Raw genomic sequence first — 19659 nt, forward strand, 5'->3', positions numbered from 1 at the left:
CGTCCATGATACTGGATTGTTGCTGATGTTCTCACAAACATTGAGGACTTAAGGTTTGGTATGCTGAGCCCCCTATGTTGGGGCTTGCCCTTATGAAGCTTGAAAGGAGAGGCTAACCCTGCTAATAATTGTGCCTCAGAGTCTCCCCAAGTACCTCTTTGCTGCTCATACGTGGCCCTCTCCCTCTAGCTAAGCCAACTCAGCAGGTGTTGCCCTTCCCACTATGTGGGACCTTACTCCCAGGGGTGTAAATCTCCCTGGCAACGCATGATATGACTTCCGGGGATGAATCTGGACCCGGCATCATGGGACCAAGAGCATCTTCTTGACCAAAAGGGGGATGCGAAATGAAACAAAATAGTTTCACTGGTTGAGAGATTTCAAATGGAGTTGAGAGGTCACTCTAGTGGACATTCTTATTCACTATATAGATAACCTGTTTTAGGTTTTCACATACTGGAATAGCTAGAAGTAAATACCTGCAACTATCAAACTGAAATCCAGTAGTCTTGACTCTTGAAGACGACTATATAGCAATGTAACTTACAAGGGGTGATGGTGTGATTGTGGCAGCCTTGTGGGTAGCATTCTCTTTATCCAGTGTACAGATTGATAAGTAGAAAAATGGGGACAAAAACTAAATGAAAAATAGGGAGGGATGGGGGGATGATTTGCATGTTCTTTCTTACTTTTATTTTTCATTCTTATTTTTATTCCTACTGGTGTAAGGAAAATGTTCAAAAACAAATTGGTGTGGAGGGAGAAAAGATGGTGGCATAGAGAAGTGGAAGGCTGTTAGTCCCCCCAGGAACAATTCATAAATGACCAAAAAACTTGTAAAATAACCAGGAATAACTGAGGGGAGACAAACGTGACTGTCCACTCATCATCCACCAACCTGAATTGGGAGGAATTCCGGAGATCGCAGCATAAAATCTGTAAGTAAAACTGCGGACCCGCGCTGAGAGCCGAGAGCTGAGAGCCCCTCCCTCACAGAACCCGCGCGGTGCTAGAGAACAGCACTCTCCAAACAAGCTAGTGTACCGCAGCCCAGCTCCATCTGGGATTTTAATGTTAACTGCTAAATACAGACAGTGAATCCTCAACAAGCAGACAGAGGCTTTTGGGGACAACTGACCTTGGGAGAGTCGGGGAACGTATCTGTCTCAGGACGAGAAGCCCAGAGGCTGACAAGTGAACCTGGGAGCTTTTCTGCCCCTTTTGCTCTCTGTGGAGAAAACTGCAGCCGCTTTCAACCCTCAGCGCTTTGCAGTAAAGACAGACTCAGCTATTTTAAAATCAAAACACTTTGATCAGCAGAGTCAGAGAAACAAAAGAACTTCCTGATAGGCAGTGACCTCTTTGGAGGGGGCATAGCTTCCCAAAGGAAAGGGAGGGGCCCAGCTTTACCGCCCGGCTTTCCGGAACCAGACCCCAAAGCCTGGGGGAGGAGAGCCACAGGCCACACCCCCTTATACAGGCGGTGACAGACTGCACCTGCCAAACAGAAAAGCACAGGTGTATTAATCCTCTAAGAAAAACCATCAGGGGAACCAGATATTGAATATTTCCTCCTTCTGTGACCTGAACCTGTTCTCGTCTGGGAAAACCTGATTAGGGTAGCCTAGGAGGTCAGATGCCTAGACAACAGAAAACTACAACCTACATTAACAAAAATGAAGCTATGATCCAGTCAAAGGAACAAACATACACTTCAACTGAGATACAGAAATTTAAACAACTAATGCTAAATCAATTCAAAAACTTTAGAGAATATTTCACAAAAGAGATAGAGGCTGTAAAGAAAACACTGGGCATATATACGGCAGAAACTGAAAGTTCAAAAAAACAACTAGTAGAATCTATGGAAATGAAAGGCACAACACAAGAGATGAAAGACACAATGGAAACGTACAACAGCAGACATCAAGAGGCAGAAGAAAACACTCAAGAACTGGAGAACAAAACAACTGAAAGCCTACACGCAAAGGAGCAGATGGAGAAAAGAATGAAAATATATGAGCAACATCTCCAGGAACTTAAAGATGAAACAAAGTACAAAAATCTACATATCACTGGTATCCCAGAAGGAGAAGAGAAGAGAAAAGAGGTAGAGGCAATAATAGAGGAAATAATGAATGAAAATTTCCCATCTCTTATGAAAGACATAAAATTACAGATCCAAGAAGTACAGCGTACTCCAAACAGAAGAGATCTGAATAGGCCTATGCCAAGACACTTAATAATCAGATTACCAAATGTCAAAGACAAAAAGAGAATCCTGAAAGCAGCAAGAGAAAAGCAATCCATCGCATACAAAGGAAGCTTAATAAGACTATGTGCGGATCTCTCAGCAGAAACCATGGAGGCAAGAAGGAAGTGGTGCGATATATTTAAGAAACTGAAAGAGAAAAACCTCCAACCAAGAATCCTATATCCAGCAAAGCTGTCCTTCAAATATGAGGGAGAGCTCAAAATATTTTCTGACAAACAGACAATGAGAGACTGTGAACAAGACACCTGCCCTACAGGAATTACTAAAGGGAGCACTGCAGAGTGATAGGAGAAGATGGTAGTGTGTGGTTCAGAATACAATTTTGGGAGATGGTAGCACAGCAATGTAAGTACACTGGACAAAGATAGCTATGTATACGGTTGAGAGAGGAAGGTTGGGGGCAAGTGAGACACCAGAAGAAAGGAGGAAAGATAAAAAATGGGACTGTGTAACTTGGTGAAATCTAGAGTGTTCAACAATTGTGATAAAATGTACAAATATGCTCTTTTATGAGGAAGAACAAGCAAATGTTAACCTTGCAAGGTGTTTAAAATAGGGAGGCATTGGGGGAGGGATGCAATCAATGTAAACTAGAGGCTGTAACTAACAGAGTCATTGTATTATGCTTCCTTTAATGTAACAAAGGTGATATACCAAGGTTAATGCAGATAAGAAGTGGGGATAGGGGAGGCATGATAGACACTTGACACTGGTGGTGTTGTCTGACTCTTTACCCTACTTTAAGATTACTTTTCCTTTTGCTACTTCCTAGCTGTCATTTTTTTCCTCTTTCTTTTCCCTCTCTATCATCTTTGATGCTCCCTCCTGCCTTGTGGAAGAAATGTAGATGTCCTTATATAGATAGTGGTGAAGGTGGTGAACACATAAATATGTGACCATACAGAGAACCATCGATTGTTTACTTAGGATGGAATGTATGGGGTGTGTACAAGACCATCGTAAAAAAAAAAAAAATGGGTTGATGTCAAAACCTCAAGGGCAATATACTGAGTGAAATAAGCCAGTCACATACAGACAAATATTGCAGGGTCTTCACTGATAAGAACTAATTATAATATGTAAACTCATAGACATGAAATATAAGGTACCAAGATATAGGACGAGGCTTAAGAATGAGGAGTGGTTGCTTAGTATGAGCAGAATGTTCAACTAGGATGAACTTAAATGTTTGGAAATAAACAGGTGTAGGTAGCAAGATGTGAGAATAACTAACAGTGCCGAATGGCATGTGAATGAGGTGGAAACGGGAAGCTCAGAGTCATATATGTCACCAGAAGGAAAGCTGGAGGTCAAAAGATGGGCATGTATAAAACTGAATCCTTTGGTGGGCAATATCCATGATTAACTATACAAATATTAGAAAACTCTTCCATTAACCAGAACAAATGTATGACAATACAACTAGAAGTTAACAATAGAGGGATATATAGGGAAGAAATATATACCTATTGCAAACTATATACTATAGTTTGTAGTATTTCAACATTCTTTCATAAACAGTAACAAATGTACTATACCAACACTACGAGTCAGTAATTGAGGGGGGTTGGTTAGGGATATGGGAGGATTCGAGTTTCCTTTTCTTTTCCTTTTTTTTTTTCCCCCCATCTTTCACTTTATTTCTTGCCTGGAGTAATTAAAAGGTTCTAAAAATTGAACAAAAATTAAGTGTGGTGATGGATGCACAGCTGTAAGAGGGTACCAGGGGCAAGTGATTGTACACTTTGGATCTTTGGATAATTGTATGGTATCTGAACAATCCCAATAAAAATTTAAAAAATAAAAAATAGATTGGTGTGATGACTGCACAACTATATGATGGTACTGTGAACAGCTGATTGTACACCATGGATAAGTCTATGGTATGTGAATGTATCTCAACAAAACTGAATTTAATTTAAAAAAAAAAAAACAGCAGAAAAAAAGAAAATGTTGTAAAGAGGTAGAAGAGCTTATTTAAAACATTTCACCAAATTTTAACTCTTGACTAACAAAGCATTGTAATAATACTATCATTGACTAATACGGAAAAAAAAACTTTTAACTTTTAATTCAAGTGTAATTTTCTAATAGTATAAACATTCTTCACTGTAGTATCGGTTTCCAGTTTAAAATGTTAATATATGATAATTGGCTGCTTTATGAATTAGTAGTAGAAAGTAATCACTGCAAAATTTGTTTCTATATTGTAATGTATCTCATGGAAACAATTTAGTTCTATGAATTTAGCAAAATATAAAAATTTGTGATAATTTCTGTAAAATTCATAGGTAAAATACAGTATTCATGTACTACTTCCTTACACTGATTCAAACAGCATTCTCACAGAGTATTTAGAATATTTATAATCCTTAATAGACTAGGAAGGACTTTTAAAAATTATCTCTCATGAAACCTACACTTAAAATCTGTTTCAGAATTATAAAATAAAACTTACCTAAAGTAAAAGGAACAATAAATGGTGGTCTGGAGGGTAATGATGGAGTTCTCTGTGTAGAGTTTGTACTATTTTTGAAACTATCCTATAAGTTTGAAATAATTGCAAACTTAAAAATTAAAGAAAAAGAAAGTTCTGCACAGAGTAGATGACAAGTGCTGAGAAGTGAGGTCAGCGAGAGGACAGTTAGAGGAGCTTCCTGGACAAGGGAGACTGAGCCGGGTCTGAATCGATGTAGGATTCGGCTGGAAGAACAGACACTGAACAGACAGAAAGACCAGAGCAAAGGCACAGAGACGGTGAATCAGCCCAGTTCACGCAGGTGATAAAACCCAACAGCAGGGAGATGACAACATGTGTCCACGCAAAAACCTCTACATGAATGCTCCTGACAGCATTATTCATAATGGCCAGAAAGTGGAAACAACCTGAATGTCCATCAGATAAATGGAAAAACAACATTAATTCCACTGACATATCCATACAATGGACGATCATTTGGCAATAGAAAGGAATGAAATATTGAGACGTTACAACACAAATGAAACTTGAAAACTTATGATAAGCAAAAGAAGTCAGACAAAAGACCACATATTATATGATTCCATTCATATGAAATGCACAGAATAGGCAAACTCATTGAGACAGAAAATAAATTAGAGTTTGCCTTGGGCTGGGGGAAGGAGTGAAGGGGGTAAAAAGCAGGAAGGGGAGCCGGGGCATGATGGCTAAAAGATGTGGGGTTTCTCTGAGGTGATGAAAATGTTCTAAAATTAACTGTGGTGATGGCTGCAGAACTCTGTAAATAAAAGCTACTAAATTGTATGGTATAGGAATTATAGATCAATAAAGTTGTTTAAAGAAATTCAATCATGAGACCTAGATAATTTTCTTAACTCTATATTTTGAGTATATATATTATACATTATATGAATATTTCTATGTTTTTACAGTATATCCAAAATGAAAGGAAAATAAAGAAAATGCCCAACTTTTCACCTGATTTGTAAAACAACCTAAAATGTGCATTTTTGCACAACAATTTAATGGTCTTTCCGGGGAAGTTATGCTGAAATCCATTAAATAAATCAGTATCTGCTGATTTAATCTGGCTTGCCTTTCTGTAGCAAAAGAGATATCACTAAAAAATACTGTTAAGTAGGAAAAAGATGTTTTTCAACTCCTGTGAGGAATGCTACATAATTCTCAACTTTCCTAAGGATAAATATTATACTGTATAATACAAATAGCAGAATGGAAGTCAGAGTTGTAAAAATAAGCGCATTACAGAGATAATAAAACTGTAATAAATTAATCATAATGAAAATCAAAAGAAAACTGCCCACTTAAATTAGTATCCCAAAACACTTTACATTCTTTAGCCATCTACAGATTAACTGTTAACATGTTAAATTTCATACATACCTGACACCTGATTTGACTTAATTTCCTCTTTAAATCCTGTGTCTCAATCTTCTAAATTAATGTTAGAATGTGATATGATCTCCAGTGAAGTTTCTGACATGGATTGTTTCACTAGGGTATCAGCCAGTTCTTGTTGAAGTTTTCTCACAACTACCTGATAAGATATTTCTGTTACCGATTTTGCAAATCACTTTACTACTGAATTATGTTCATAATACATAATTCTAAGAGTCAGTCTTTGAAAAATGTCACCACATACATCAATTTACCTTCTTTCCCTCACATGCATACCTTGCTGGCTATTGCTGAATTTGGTGAAGGACCAGGAAAAGTGTTATCCCTCTCCCTATTCAGTATTAGGTTTATGAGACAAAGACTCAGCCCCTGTCAGCTCTTCTCCTTCCCCCTTCACCTGATAAATTTGCAAAATTTAACAAACCTACCGATCTCAAAAAGAAATGGGTATGTGGGTAGGACTGGGGGTGGTAAATTCTACACTTATTCCCTCTTTTTTCATTAGAGGTTAAGTGAACATTAGACTTCCTCCCATATTCAATCCTCCACTCAAATCATTCTAATAGATTCCTATCTCAGAATAAGAGCAAAGTCTTTACAACGTCCTCCACATCCTTCCCTGACCTCAGCTACTGAAATTCTTCCCCACCCACTTCACTCCTGCTACACTGGGAATCCTGACACCCAACATGAGTCTGAAAAGAGGACTCCAATGCGAACATAAGAAAGCACAGATAGTTACACTTATCTCTGCATTGGGCAAACTTATGTCCAAACGAACATAATTGAGCCTTGAAATGAAAAGAAATTATAAACAAATAATTGAACAACATTTAAAGTAAATTACAAATAGCCGTGGGAACAATAAATCAAATATGGTTTTGCTAAAATTCAACACATTTGTCCCAAATTATGATTTAATGAAAAGCAGGTACCTTTAATGAGTTGAGATGTCATGGGAATACATAATTTGAGATGGAAAGGTTTCCAAATATAACTCAAACTGACATAAAAAAAAAATTACACCAACTAAAAATGTATAAAAAGCAACTGAAGGAAAATTATGATGAGATACAACACCTATACTTCAGTTTATCTGGGAAATCAGATAAACTGTCAACAAAGGTAACCCACTTAATTGAATCTGAACTTCAAAATACTCATTTTAGGTATGAACATTTCCATTTATCTGCTTCATTCACGATCTTATAGGGTCTTAAAACATGGTGACAAAGACACTGAAATAATCATTTCTGCAGCACACGACTTAATAATACTAGCATACATCTATTAACAATTTATAACTTAACCTCTTAAAATTTCATAGGTGACACAATGTCCTTATTCAAAATAAAGCTCTTCTCAAGTCTAATTTTTATTTGCTGGATACAAGGTATGTTTCTCTGCTGACATAGAAAATACATTTATAGTCTATATATTTTCATCTTCAACTAGACTCAACATTTTAGCAATAAACAAATATTGCTTTCAGGTTTCTTTCAGGAAGCTAAAAATGTTTATATTTCTTGACACTTACTTCTCTTTCAACTTTCTCATTTTCATACTGATATATTTGTTCTTTTAAATGACTACATTCACTGGTTAATTCCTCATTTCTCTTTTCCAGAAGGCGGCTTTGTTTTTCACTTTGCACTATAAGATTTTTTACGATATCCTGAAATCGGTCTTGGATGTCAATTACTGTCTTTTCTTTACTGTCAGCTTTCTTGTGAGCATCATCCAGTTGTTGTTGAAGCAACATATTTTCACTTTGCAGTGGGATAAGCTTTCCTCTAAGGATTCCTGTTTTCCAATGTATTTTCTCACTTTACCTTGTTCACTTTGATACCTGTGTTCAACTCCCTTCATCTGACACTGTGTTTAGTTTAGGTCTTTTTGTACATGTTCTAAAATCAAATTCTTTTCTCTCAGAGCATCTCTTGTGTGATGGAGCTCAATTTCTAGGCTACTGAATTTACTTTCAGCTTTAGAAAGATGTTGAGAAAGAATCTCATTGTTATCTTTTAGGTTAGACACATCAAAATTTATTTCATTCTGTAAACGAAGCGACTCATCTCTTGCTCTCTGGAAAGCAAGTTCCAGGTCTCTTTTGGATATCTGACTTTGATTATGGGCATTTATTGCAGCAGCCAGTCTAGAACGGTAAGATTCAACTTCTGTTTCCAGTTCTTTCCTTGCTTTGTTTTTCACTCTCTAATTTAGACATCAGCATTGCATTCTTCAATGTCAGAAAATTAATCTGTCCACTATACTGAAATACTGTTTTTGTTAATGTTTCCTCCTTCAGTTTTCATGTCTTTTGAAGGTCATTTTTTTCTTTTACAATTTCCATGTCCTCAGAATATTTCTTTTCTTTTTCCTGGTTGTGATTTTTTATTGTGTCTATTTCCAATCTTAGCAAGGCAATTTCATCCTACAACATGTGATTTTTATGCAAAAGATTTTTTTCTTTTTCATGATCATCAAAAACCTATGTTTTATAAAACAAAGTAGACATATAGTTACCACTCAATAAAATGACATACCATGATGTCCTCTGAAATTAAAGAATAACCTATATGTGCATACAATAAAAGGGCTGCAACAAGTAACAATCCAACTGGAAAAAAATGAAGTTGAATCCAAACCACAATACATTATTCAGCATAAATTCCTAAAAGTTCAAAAATTTAATTGAAAAAAATTAATCCATGAAAGTAAAAAAGAAACTAGAAGAGAATTTTTTTTAAATATCAGAATTAGAAATGTCTTTCTCAGTATTATAGCAAACCCAGAAAGAACACAATAAACCTTAATAAATTAAGACTGTATTTTTTAAAAATTGGGTTTACAGCTACCCGACTTGAAGAGCTTTTGCTCTGTATAGATTTGGTCAGACTAAAAATATTGAATACAATTCCCTTCAAACATACATGCAATCATTACAATATCAAATACATTTCACATATACTATAATTTTTAATACTTCTGTCTGAATTGCCCCAAATAATACCACAGTCTTTCTAATCTAAATTAAGTACATATGGGTTTACAGGTTGATATCTAACCTAAACAGCTACTCCTCATTAAGAGCTGTAGCTCTGCATATATTTGACAGCTTAAATTTCTTAAAGTTCTTTAAAACTTCCTTTTTTTCTGAGAATATTCCAGAGATATTCTATATTTCTAAGATTTTTGTAGTCAATTATAAGAATTACATTAATTGATAACTGATAAAACTAGGCATTGTACAAAACACTTACATATACAACAATTAACTCATCTAATTATCACAATTCTGCAAAATAGAGATTCAAAAATATAGGAAAGTTGCAGGATTTACCACGTCTTTTGTGTTCTTCTAATTAATGTTTTTCCATTAAACCACCATTATTTTTCTAGTATAAATACAAAAATACAAAAGAAACTTCATATTTTAAAAGACTAATGGTAAGGTAAAATTTATATCGCTCTTCTTAGAAAATCATTAGATTGTTTGCTGCTCAGTAACTTTTATTTCATTTTCATAATGTTTGAAACAGTAATAAATATGACAGATGAAAATAAACTGAACTATTTTACTAAGAATAAAATATCAATAAATTATCATTAAGTATATGTTACGGCATTTCATTGTTTTCAAAAATCTCCTAGTATTGAAATAAGACTACATGTGGTACAAATTGTTCCTTTTCTCAAGAATGAGGAGAATGATATTCAAAATATGCCTGTAGCTATACTTTCCTTCACTTTATCTATGGGTAGAACTGATAAAGTGACCTCTCCATTAATATATGTCACTGCCAAAAAGAATAACATTTGCTGTTAGTAGCAACAGCTTTGAGATTATAGAAAGATAATCCATGTCTATAGAAAATATTAAAAGCTCTCTTTGGATAAGGCCATGATGAATGACACCACTTGACTGAAGCAGACAAACAATTTTGAATTAAGAATGTTACTTTATCCAATTGAGCAAATATGCCAACCCCCCACCACCCCACCAAATATTTACATATATGCTTAAAAATTCCCTGTATTTTCCATGACTCATATAGTTGGTTTTTAAAATATATACACAAATACATACACACATATTTTTAAATGACTAAGGAAAATACCTCAGAATTCTCACTCACTTTCTTTTGACCCTTTTCTATCTCCTTCTGTTTACAAAGGTGACTGGTCAGAATTCTATCTTGTAATATTCTGGCAATCGGTTCTTGAGAAAGTTGCCTCTGGATATCATTTCGCTCTTCTACAACCTAGAAGAAATGTGTCTACATTTCATTAAATTTCTGGGTCTCAATTAAAAGCTTGATTGAGAGCAGAACCTTAAAAAAATAAAGATCTATTAAAATAGTCTATTAAGATGCAAGGATCTTTACCCCCTCTGAAGTATTCAAATGTTAACTGCATAAATAACAACGAAATCTGCCATAGAGCAAAAACAGTTCTTAAATACAAACATAATATTTTGAAAGAAAATGTCTTAATGAAACATTTAGTCTTATACCAACATAGCTATTTAACCTATATTTTAACATAAGGAATGCTAAAATTAACATTTAAGTTAATGATTAAACTCTATTTACCTTCCATTCTATTATTCAGAAAACATATACTGAACCCCTATTATATGCCAATGATTGTAATAAAATAATAGTTAAATAAGGATTTTTAGTTCATCTTTAGGATGAGATAATATTTTTGGTTTATTTTACACACTGAATCAAAGGGATAGCATAAATATTATCAGTGACATAAAGTTTGATATATGAAATTCTTACCATAGATTAATTTACCTGATTCAAATACTTTCTTACAGTCTTCAGTTCCATATCTAGTGTTCAAAGAGTGAATTCAAGTTCTTGTTGCATTTCAACTTCTTTATTATACGCTTCTTTTCTTCTTAATTGTCCTCTAACTCTGTCATACAACAGATCAGCACATTTTCTTTTCTCTTCTTCTTCTTTTAAAGTAAATCTGCAATAAAATATGCTTAATTTAAATTCATTTTGTAAGAAAATTAAAAGTTCACTTTGTGCTCTGGCTCTTTATGTTGGTATATTATCCAGTTTATGAAATGTCAATGTTCTCAAAATTTTGTCCTTCCAAGTTCTCCTGTCTTTTAATTTCTTAGTTTAATCTTTTCCAAAGGTTATACTTGAAAGTAGCACTAAAATGACATTCTGCTAATTGGTAAGTTTTGTTACTAGTAACTCTGGTAAATACTATGGGAAAGGAATTTTCAAATTATTCAGTGATGTTTGGGTTGAAAATTACCTTTATTTCCAAATAGTAATAATTATTCCTCCATTAGGACAAATAATTTAGAGTTGACTAATTAAAAAGAGAAGCTGCCATCTAATGTTTATAAATTCACTAGAATAAAATTTTGAAGAGTTAATGAAGATGAAATACTACGGGGGGGGGCTAAAAAGTATTTACAGTGTAACATGGCACCTTCAGATGTCTTTTTTTTTTTTTTAATGCAATTTTATTGAGATATGTTCACATAACATACAGTCATCTAAAGTGTAAATTAGTTGTTCACAGTATCATCATATAGTTATGCATTCATCACCACAATAAATCTTTGAACATTTTCATTACTCCAAAAAATAAAATAAAATTTAAAATAAAAAAGAACATCCAAAACATCCCATTTCCCCTCCCCGCATTGTTCATTTACTTTTTTTTTTAATCTTCATTTTATTGAGATATATTCACATACCACGCAGTCATACAAAACAAATCGTACATTCGATTGTTCACAGTACCATTACATAGTGGTACATTCATCACCCAAATCAATCCCTCACACCTTCATTAGCACACACACAAAAATAACAAGAATAATAATTAGAGTGAAAAAGAGCAATTGAAGTAAAAAAGAACACTGGGTACCTTTGTCTGTTTGTTTCCTTCCCCTATTTTTCTACTCATCCATCCATAAACTAGACAAAGTGGAGTGTGGTCCTTATGGCTTTCCCAATCCCATTGTCACCCCTCATAAGCTACATTTTTATACAACTGTCTTCAAGATTCATGGGTTCTGGGTTGTAGTTTGATAGTTTCAGGTATCCACCACCAGCTACCCCAATTCTTTAGAACCTAAAAAGGGTTGTCTAAAGTGTGCATAAGAGTGCCCACCAGAGTGACCTCTCGGCTCCTTTTGGAATCTCTCTGCCACTGAAGCTTATTTCATTTCCTTTCACATCCCCCTTTTGGTCAAGAAGATGTTCTCCGTCCCACGATGCCAGGTCTACATTCCTCCCCGGGAGTCATATTCCACGTTGCCAGGGAGATTCACTCCCCTGGGTGTCTGATCCCACGTAGGGGGGAGGGCAGTGATTTCACCTTTCAAGTTGGCTTAGCTAGAGAGACAGGGCCACATCTGAGCAACAAAGAGGCATTCGGGAGGAGGCTCTTATGCACAACCATAGGGAGGCCTAGCCTCTCCTTTGCAGCAACCGTCTTCCCAAGGGTAAAACCTGTGGTAGAGGGCTCAACCCATCAAACCACCAGTCCCCTATGTCTGTGGTCATGTTAGCAACCATGGAGGTGGGGTAGGCGAATACCCCTGCATTCTCCACAGGCTCCTCAAGGGGGCACTACATCTTTTTTTTTTCCTTGTTTTTCTTTTTTTTTTTTTTTTTTAAGTTTCCCTTCTTTTTTAAATCAACTGTATGAAAAAAAAAGTTAAAAAGAAAACAAACATACAATAAAAGAACATTTCAAAGAGACCATAACAAGGGAGTAAGAAAAAGACAACTAACCTAAGATAACTGCTTAACTTCCAACATGTTCCTACTTTACCCCAAGAAAGTTACCTAATATAGCAACATTTCTGTGAACTTGCTCCTACTATATCCATCAGAAATTAACAGACCATAGTCATCAGATGTCTTTTGTATGACATACATCTGTAGATTGCTATAATCCAACATGAGGCTAGGTGACCTAACATCTGTCAGTCCATGCTTTTTATATTTCTTCTTTTGTAACACTTTTAACTTATCCCATCTTGTTCCTTATCATCTATTTCATAAATTATTTTAAAATCCCTTTTGGAACAAGAAGTATCTATGTGAACTAATTAAATGATAATCAATTTCCATTTTAATTCTCATTCCATGCATATGGAAAACTGCACAAATTAAAAAAAAAATGACTCTGGTTTGAAAAAAATGGTCATTTCATATTCTGATGGTGAAAGTATAAATTAATATAAATTGCCTTGGGAAAAATTTAGAAGTACAGATTAAAGACACTTTCAAAACATTCTTGTTCTCCAAATAAGTAATTCTGTATTGAAGAATTTACTCAAAGTAAATAAAACATATATTTAATTATTAGTATAAGTATTCATGTTAAAGGCTTCCTGTATTATTTCTAAGTATTTCATATTCTGTAGGCCTAAGAGTATCTCTCCTCTATTAAATCCCAGAAGGCAGACTGGCAATTACCAAAATTCTCTTACATATTTATAGTAAAATTAAATAGTAAATATAGGATATTGGGGAGCTAGTGATAACACAGAAGCCAGTGGAGGGGGAATGATAATCTAATATGTTCAGATATATTCATGAGGGTGAATTCAAAGCTATGGGAAGGGATAGGGGAGATGATTAATTGTTAATGGTATTTTAAGTATCAGAGATGTATTGAAGGTAAATAGGATCAAACATTTTTTAATGCCATATATCCCACAGATCAGCACCAAAATATAAATAGGTGTTTGCATGATACACTTCTAAAGTATGACACTAAGTTCAGAGAACTGACAACAAAATGCTATATGGGAAAATATCTGCCTATTGCATACTAGGGACTATAATTCATAGGAATACTTTATTACTGACATGCAAATACCAGGGACAAATAAGGGCTGGAAAGAGCTATGCAGTGTTTGGATCATGAGAATTGTTTCAAATGGAGAGTACAAGAGCATTGTACAACATAAAAAAAACATAAGTACTTCAAACATTTCTTTAAAACCAAGCTTTTATACCTAAAACTGTAAAGTTCTTGCTCCCATTCTGCTTTTTTATGCTCTAAGTGTGATTTCATTTCCTTGGTTTCTGATAGCTCCTTTTGTAGTCCGCTAACCTTATTTTTCATTTTTTTAATTTCTCCTGTAAGGAGCTCATATTGATTTTCTTTAAATTCCTTTAATCTTTCATATGAAACCACTGCATCCTGGATTTTGAATAGGATCACAGAATCTGCATCAGGGAGAAAACAAAGATAGAAATAAAATGTATGTGTATTTTTTAACTATAATGAACTGCACATGTGCACATTTACTCATTCATACATTGGGCAAATATATTTTGAAATATACATATTGAAATATATATATTGTGGAAGACATTACACAATGCTCTGGTCTATAGACAAGAGATAAAATAGACAAGAGCCATGCCCTTCTTTAGCTTAAAGTCTAAGGTAGGAGAAAGACAAATAAAATAACTACAAAAAAGATAGACACAGTAAGAAAACAGAGTTCTATGATCACATTGCACTTGACCTAGACTGCACCCAGGGAAGAATTCCTTGAAAGGATGAGCAGGAAGTAACTGAGCAAAGGGAGAGAAAGAGCATGCCAGACAGTCTACAGCATATTGCAATCTACTTCCAGTCATGATGGAGCAACAGTACTGATGTAGTGTCCCACCAGAAACCACCATAACAAAACAGACAAAACACATTAAACAATGTTCAAGAAAATGGACTTCAGGTAGTGAAGGACAATGGTCCCTGAAGGAGAGGAAACAAAGTAAGTAAGGCTTATGATGGCCCCAGCTCAGTGCCTTGAGAGAGTTTCCAGGCCACAACACAGGAAGAAGGAACTGAGGTGAGGTCCAGTGGACTCCCTGAGCTGAGGTGAAGAAGCTGAGAGTCAGGAGGAGCCAAGGCAGACAGAGATGATTGGAGACAACACCAGAGAGGAGAGAGCAGAGCAGAGAGAGAAACCTGAAGAAGTACTGGATGGAAATGTGGATCCACAAAAAGGAGTGGAAAGGAAAAAGCAAAACAATCTTTATTCACAGACAACATGATCATATACAGGAATGGGTGGACTCCAACCTGTGGGCCAGCTGCTTGTTTCTGTAAATAAAATTTTACTGGCACACAGACATGTCCATTCATTTATTTATTGTCTGTGGCTACTCATGCTACAATGGTAGAGTTGAATCATTGCAATAGAGACCACATTGACCAAAGTCTTAAACGTTTACTATCTAGCCCATTAAGAAAAAGTTTTATGACCCCTTGTTTATGTAGAAAATCAGGTAAGATCTACAAAAAACCTACTAGAACAAGTAAGTGAGTTAAGAAACACTGCAGGATATAAAATCAATATACAAAATCAATTCCATTTATATATAAGCAATAAACAAAGATTGAAATTCTTAAAATATCATTTATAACTTCATCAAAAATAAGACATATGGATAGATTTGATAAAAGATGGAAGGACCCATACAGTAAAAGCTATAAAATATTACTGAGAAAATTAAGTAAGACGTATATAAATGCAAAGAGATATTCTTTGTTCAGGGTTGAAATATTCAACATTGATAATATGTCAAAGATCCCCAAATTAACCTACCAATTGAACACAATCCAAATCTAATTCCCAGCAGGATTTTTTTCTTTTTAGAAATTAACCACCTGATTCTAAAATTCATATGAAATGCAAGGACCTATAACAGCCAAAAAAATGCTGACAGAACAAAGTTGGATGGCCAACAACCTGGTTTCAAGAAGTATCATAAACCCATAGTAATCAAAACGGCATATTGGTGTAAAGAGAGCCAAAGAGATTGATGAGACAGAAAGAATCCAGAAATAAACCCACATATATGTTCTGCAGGTTTGTATATATTATGTCCCCCAGAAAAAGCCATATTCTTTCATGCACTCGTGGGGGCAGACGTATTAGTGTTGATTAAGTTAGAACCTTCTGACTGAGTGTTTCCATGGAGATGTGTCTCATCCAACTATGAGTGACAACTTTGATTAGGGTGTGACCCTTTGATTAAATGTTTCCATGGAAATGTGGCCCCACACATACAGGCTGGGCCTTGATAAGTTCACTGGACTCTTATAAAGCGGCTCACAAACAGAAGAACCTCAGAACTGCAGCCGAGGGACACATTTTGAAGACAGCCATTTAAAGCTGACATTTTGGAGAATGCCATTTTAAAACGCAACCTGGGAGAAGGAGATGCCAGCCCTGTGCCTTCCGAATTAACAGAGGTTTTCCAGATGCCAATGGCCTTTCTCCAGTGAAGGTACCCTATTGCAGATGCCTTACATTGGACACTTTATGGCCTTAAGACTGTAACTTTGTAACCAAATAAACCCCCGTTTATAAAAGTCAGTCCTTTTCTGGTGTTTTTCAAAATGGCAGCATTAGCAAACTGAAACATATGTAGACAACTGATTTTTTGACAAAGGCACAAATAAAAGAGGTTGGAAAAATGGAATATCCACATGCAAAAAAAAAGGATCTTGGAACCAAACAATATACACAGCAGTGCTGAATACATATTACATAGGAATGACTTCTTAGCACAATATTACTGTGCATTAAATAGCAATATCACAAATTAGCAAGCAATATATAAATGTCTTTACTGTCTAAAATGAGAATAAATTGTTGGTGGTGAATTATTTCATGTCTTCTTGTATGTAGAATCCCATTTCAAATAAATTTTTAAACAGAAGGAAAAAAAAGAACTTGGATATATACCTCACACCATATACAAAATTGAAAAAAAATTAATCACAGATCTAAATGTTGTACCTAAAACTATGGAACTTCTAGAAGATAGCATTGGAGAAAATCTTTGTGTCCTTCTGCTAGGCAAACGGTTCTTGGATATGACACTAAAAACAAAATTTATGAAATAATATATGGACAAATTGAACTTCATCAAAAAGTAAAACTTCTAATCTGCAATAGACACTACTTAGAAAATGAAAAAAAAAGCCAGATTGGGAGAAAATCACAGCAAAAACATAGCTGATAAAGGGAATACATCCAGAATATATAAAGAACTCTGAAAATTAACAAAACAAACATTTTTTAAATGGGGAAAAATGTTGAACATACAGTTCATGAAAGAAGATAAACAGATGATAAATGAGCACATGAAAACATGCTCAACATTATTAGTCGTTAGAGAAATGCACATTAAAACCATAATGATATACATAGAATACACCTATTAGAATGGCTAAAATTGAAAAGATGCTCCATACTAAGTGCTGACATGGATATGGAGTAACTGAAACTCTCAGACACTTCTAGCAGGAATGGAAAATGGTACAACTACTTTGGAAAACAGTTTGGCAGTTTCTTAATAAGGCGATATAAAGGGACGTGAGGAAACTTTTGATGGTGAAGGATATGTTAACTATATTGATTGTGGTGATGTTTTCAAACGTGGACACATATGTCAACACTTAAGTTGTACACTTTATATATGTGCAGTCTATCATAAGTCAATTATACCTCACTAAAGCTGCTGAAACAAAAAGCTCTATTGTAGGAACAAACACCTAAGGAAGTAGCTGGGACACAGAGACAAAGGAATATAGGAAATGATGCAAGAAGCTAGAGGATTGTGGTCTTTAACCTTACAGCAATGAGAAGTGATTGCTGGATTCTAAGCAATGAGGTTATGTGAACAGATTTGAATTTTTAAAAATATGTAAGAATTATGGTTGCATTGTAGACCATGGTTTCGGGAGCTGAGGTGCAGGGAACACAGTTCTGCGATGACTGCAGTATTCCAGGAAGGAGATAAACGTCACCTGACCACTGGTGAAGGCATAGGAGAGAGGCGGAGTCAACAAAAGTATAGGATGCCATTCCCACAGAGACAAGACAGTGGAAATTATCAGAGCTATGGAATGTGGATCTGTAGTGCTGAGAGAACAGCACTCTACCGTGTCAGTGCTCTATGATGCAGTACTAAACAAGGTGTGCACCTATTACAACAGTACACATCAAAAGGCTTTATATTTATACAAAGGTCCTACCTTTACAAACCATTCCAAGTTGTTCAATTAGCAACACAGAATTTTGATAATTAGGGTTAGGCAATTCACAATCCTCTGAAGTCATTTCAGATGACTGAGCTAAGTCATCAAGGTCATGCATAGAATTAATTTCCTTTTTGCTCTATAAAATAAATAATATTTCAAAATGTTCCCAAAATATTTATAGCATATCCTAAGTCTACAGAGGTAGTTAATTGGAATCATTTTATATGGACAAAAAATGCTTAGAAGAACTGATTTTTGTCAAAAGGATACTCTATCATCAGCTAGTTTTAAAATCACTTTTTTCAAACTAAAAATATTTACTTTTAACAAAAATATTTTTTTTCAATTTAACCTTTAAAATGAGTATTTTAACTAAAGAATAATATTTTCATTAATTTATTTTTATAGCACCTTGTTCTTTCCATCAGATGTTTTCTTTGCAGGCCTAAAAAAAAATATTTCCCTTCAGGCAAATATTATGTATGTAAAATTGAAAAAGTATCTAAAACTTTTGTTTTTATATAAAAATCTGCAATAATAATTTCTTTCTCCTATTCCAAAGAATATTTATAGGTAATTGAAAACACATTAATTTTCCACAATGAGGATTAAACTATTAATAGAAAAAGAAATATTAAAGGATAAAGGAAATATACTAATAATATCATTGAAAGTATTAAATTCAGATGCAAAAGGAAAACCATAACATTATTTGCATTATTTGATAGAAAAAAAAAATAACAGATTCTTTTGCCATTTCAATAAAAACAAGCTTTTACTGGCACTAAATTCTATTTGGCAGGTATTGGTTAAATCCCTATATGAGAGAACTCCTTATCTAATAATGATGGCATTAATTAGCTTTTTGAGGACTCACTATGCACTTACTATGAATTATTCTAAACACTTTACACAACTTAACTCATTTTAACCCTCACACAATTCTATGAAGTAGGTAATATATTAGGTATATTAAAATGGAAGAAACTGAGGCATGGTTTCTGGCTAAGTAAATTGTCCAAGGTCATACTGCTGGTCAGGAGCACAGAAAGAATTCAAACCCAGGATTTCTGGCTCCAAATTTCACACATGCTCGGAAAGTAGTATTTATTTTTAAGTGTTTTTAAGTAATACGGTAACAAATGAATCCATATTATCACTCTATTTCTGGATATAATTATAAATAATTTCTGAATCTTACAAATATTTTTTAAGAATAAGATTTTATATCTAGGAAGCATTGGAAAACTAATTTCAATAAATGAAAGATTTGTTTTTTCAAAAGAAATTCATCAACAGGCATTCCTTCATCTACTCAAATGTTTATTCATGCATTCAACAAATACTTATTGGGCAAACAAATGTGTCAAGCTCACTGCTGGATACAGGGAAACATGGTCTTTGTACTTTAGAACTT

The 19659-nt window shown here is 34.6% G+C and overlaps 1 pseudogene; it reads right to left on the minus strand.

The window, feature by feature from the left end:
- The window catches only part of LOC119535244, a 74455-nt pseudogene that overhangs the window by 26752 nt on the left and 28044 nt on the right, over positions 1-19659 (minus strand).

This window comes from Choloepus didactylus, chromosome 5, assembly GCF_015220235.1.
Source record: "Choloepus didactylus isolate mChoDid1 chromosome 5, mChoDid1.pri, whole genome shotgun sequence".
NCBI classification, from domain to species: domain Eukaryota; kingdom Metazoa; phylum Chordata; class Mammalia; order Pilosa; family Megalonychidae; genus Choloepus; species Choloepus didactylus.